General features: G+C 58.5%; 1 long non-coding RNA gene across 1 annotated transcript in view; it reads left to right on the forward strand.

Annotated features, from left to right (window-relative positions):
* Nucleotides 1-1,884: 1,884 nt before the first annotated feature.
* The window catches only part of LOC108529603 (uncharacterized), an 8,340-nt gene continuing 6,643 nt past the window's right edge, over nt 1,885-3,581 (forward strand). Inside the window, exons 1-2 of the long non-coding RNA XR_001885586.1 lie at nt 1,885-2,539; nt 3,351-3,483. This is a non-coding gene — a long non-coding RNA (uncharacterized LOC108529603). The remainder of the gene's footprint in view (nt 2,540-3,350; nt 3,484-3,581) is intronic.

A 3,581-nucleotide genomic window follows, 5' to 3' on the forward strand; every position in this document is an offset into this window, starting at 1 on the left:
CCCAGAGCTTCCGCCAGCCCAGCTTCTGCCAACCTAGAGCATTGCCACCAACCCAGAGCTTCTGCCAACCTAGAGCTTCATTCCACCCTAGGGCTTCCAACCATCTAGAGCTTCTGCCACCCAGAGCCCCCCCCCTCTGCCAGAGCTTCCATCCAAACTCAGGAGCTTCCACCAACCCAGAGCTTTCTGCCAACCTCAGAGCTTCTGCCCAGACCTGCCAGCCCAGAGCTCTGCCAGCCGGAGCTTCTGCCAACCCAGAGTTTTGCACCAACCCTATAGCTTCCACCAACCTAGAGCCTTCCACCAACCCACAGCTTCCACCTACCATGAGTCCCACCCAACCCACAGCTTGCAGCTAAGTCCTCCAGAAAGGGGGAAAATGCTCTGTGGGCGGCATTCCGTTCCAGGTGGTGACTCTGAGGGATGGCCAGGCGGGCTGTGCTTACTTCCAGAGGCAAGAGGACAACCCAGGGGCCCGGGGGCACACACACATGCACGCCACAACACACATCAGGACACATTACACACCCCAGACACACAAACAACACTCTGAAAGCATCACACACACACATCACACATCACACACCCAGAAACCACAGACACACACGCACTGCACACATCACACACCCAGAGACACACACTACTTGCACACATTACACCACACTGCACATCATCACACGCACTGCACACATCACAACCTCTGCACACAAATCACACAGACACCACACATACTGCACACACCTCATAGCACACCACACTCCAGTAAACACACTCGCATGATGCCTTCTCCATGGCAGGGGACCTGGGCCTGTGCCTGTGCCTCCTCTGTCTGGGGCTGTCCTGTAGGATGGTGGCCTCCTGAGGCTGGGCTGCATGGCTGCATGTGGGGCCAGGTGTCTGAGCTCTGTCCTCCTGGCCGCCACCCCCACAGTGCTTGTGAGCTGGGGCAGCCAGAACTCAGCACCATGGCCCAGGCCTTCAGCATCAATTTGGATTCCTCATTGCTTTGGGGCTGGGTATCCCACAGCCAGGGCAGAGGCTTGGGCCTGGTGAGGCCCCTCCTGGCTCCTACAGGGTCCTCGGAGCGGGGCCTGGCTCTCCTGTCCCTTCCTCACCTTAGGAGGGCACCCACCCTGTGGGCTCAGGACCACTGCACGACTGGGTCTCATCCTAGCGCTTCTCCACAGTCCCTTCTCCAGACACAGCTCCCCGGGGAGGAAGGGCTGCCAGCAGGATTCTGGCGACACAACCACCTGCCCTGCAGCTGTAGCCTCTGGGTCCTGCTCTGCATCCCTCTGGCTGCTTCCCGGGGTGGGTTGTGGGGCCTCTGGGCTTCCCCAGATGTCTCAGAATCGAATCAGCTTCCCTCTCTCCCGGTAGCAAACCTCAGGGTGATTCAGCCCCAGGAACCTCCGGACGCTACTGCCGCCTGGGCCTATCCATCCCCGCCAACAACGCTGCCAAGCCTGCTCCCTCCTTCCCCTCCCATGAGAGGAGCCGTCCTTGCCTGGCCTTCCGGAGGCTTGTGGGGCTCTCGGGATGGAGCATCCTCCCTCTCAGTGTTCTTTCCTATAAAGCCCCTAGCCTATGTGCAGATTTGTTTCATTTGACCCCCATCAAAGGGCATCTGGGTCGCCTACCCAGGGCTGTCAAAGTTGACCCTTCTCTGGAACTGGCCGATTTGATCACCTGGGCCACCTGAAGGAGTCGGGGCACGGATGTGTGCCTGTGCATTTAGAAGCAAGGAGGAGGGGACAGGAACTGCTGTTTCCCAGAATGGTTACGTAGTGCTGGCCGCCTGCTGCAGTGGGGAAAGAGGACGTTCTTGCGGACCTTGACCTCCCTGCTGGCAGCCGGACCCCGGAGGTGAGACTGACTCTGCCTCACCCTGGACGCACCTCCCGCCTCCTCATTTCTCAGGCCCCCTCCACTCTCTGTGCTGTGGGGAGGGAAACAACTAGAGACATTGTCACACTGCATGTGATGGGAAGGTGACATTCTGGTCTCAGAGCCTGAGGCTGACGGCCTGTGGGGAGATTTCAGGGGAGTACAGAGAGGGTGAAAGGAGAACGGAACCCATCCAGGGGCCCCAGCCGGCCCTTTGCAAACAGAGGCAGGGTCAGGCCAAACCGAGGGCCAGATTGCAGGTGCAGGCTGGAGTCTGGGGTCTGGGACCCGGGCTCAGCCTGTTTTAGCTGCTGCTCAGGTGCTTTCTGCAGAGGGGGCGCGTCACCCGCTCCACCCATGGGTGCGTTCATATGGGGGGCCCCGCTCCTGGCTGAGACCAGGGCTTGGCTCTGGTGACTGTTTGTAGGTGGCTCTTCCTCTGTGTCTGATCCTGAGCTCGCAGCTGCTGTGCCTTTGTGCTGTTCCCATTCCTTTCTCATATCAACAGCCCTGTGGTTTCAGGGGAGAGCGGGGGACGTGTCCCCCGGGACGGGCTCCTGCAAGGGGCACCTTGGCAGGGCGGACGTTGGAAGCTGAATGCGGAGGAAGCATCTGGAAGCGGAGATCTTGGCCTCAGCTCTCCTGTCCTGGGGTGAGTCAGGGTCTCTGCTGGGGAGGGCTCTGGGGAGACAGCTCTGGAATCCTCTCTGCTGGGTTCATCCAGGGCCAAGCCTGGGTTTGACCTTCATGCATGAAGGAAGGAAAGCAGGTGGAACAGCTGCGAACGTCGGGGCAGATCGAGCAGTCAGCAGTGGTGACAACAGATTTAACTTTAACTGGAAGCTCAGGAATACTGTGGTCGTCATGCTGTCAAAATCTCTGTTATCTCCAAAGGGGAAGTGGAGAGGTGCATCTGTGTCAGGGCAGACAGGAGGTGTGCGGGGTAGGCCAGGGGAGGCGGGTGTCTGGGCTGGGGTCTGAGCAGCGCTTCAGGGAGGAGGGGGCCTCGCAGTGCAGGAAATGGCCAGATGTTGTTCTGCAGCCCCTTGGATAGGGGTCCCGGGGCCAGGAGAAGCCCTTGACAGTGTCAAATAGAAAACAAATCTGGACGTAAGTCACGGGGGACTGTATTAGAAAGGATATTGCGAGAGGGCGTGGGGCTCATTGCACGGGGAGGGCACGCCCACCTTCAGAGCAGGGAGTGCCTGAGGGTTGGGGAAGAGTGAACGGAGGGAGAGAGAGTGAGCAGTGGGAGACGGGAAGGAAGGAGCGGGAAGGGGCTGGGAGGAGAGGTCTGACCTGAGGCCCACCTTTTCACAGAGGGGTTGGCTGTGGGACAGAAGCGCCTTCCTAGCTCCTGGCTTTCTCTTTAAGTGTCTTTTGAGTTTTAGTTGTGAAATGTCTTGTTTGTTTGGTGTTTATTCGTTCATTTCCTTTTAAGCAAAGGAATTTTTCCCTCGCAGGACGCTCTGCAAGTCACCGGCAGGCATTTGGATTCACTGTTCAAGTCAGCCGTCCTCTCCAGTGAACTGGACGAGAAGGGCCAGGGTCGAGGAGTACAAAACATGGTAGCTGAAGGTCTGCCGACTTGGCAGGGTTAGTGGGCATCCTTCTCTAAGGAGGGCTGTGAGCACAGGCAAATGTCTAACACAATTATATTTTCCCTTCCTTCCTCCCTCCCTCCCTCCCTCCCT

The sequence above is a fragment of the Rhinopithecus bieti genome, unplaced genomic scaffold (assembly GCF_001698545.2).
Source record: "Rhinopithecus bieti isolate Rb0 unplaced genomic scaffold, ASM169854v2 scaffold_5889, whole genome shotgun sequence".
NCBI lineage: Eukaryota > Metazoa > Chordata > Mammalia > Primates > Cercopithecidae > Rhinopithecus > Rhinopithecus bieti.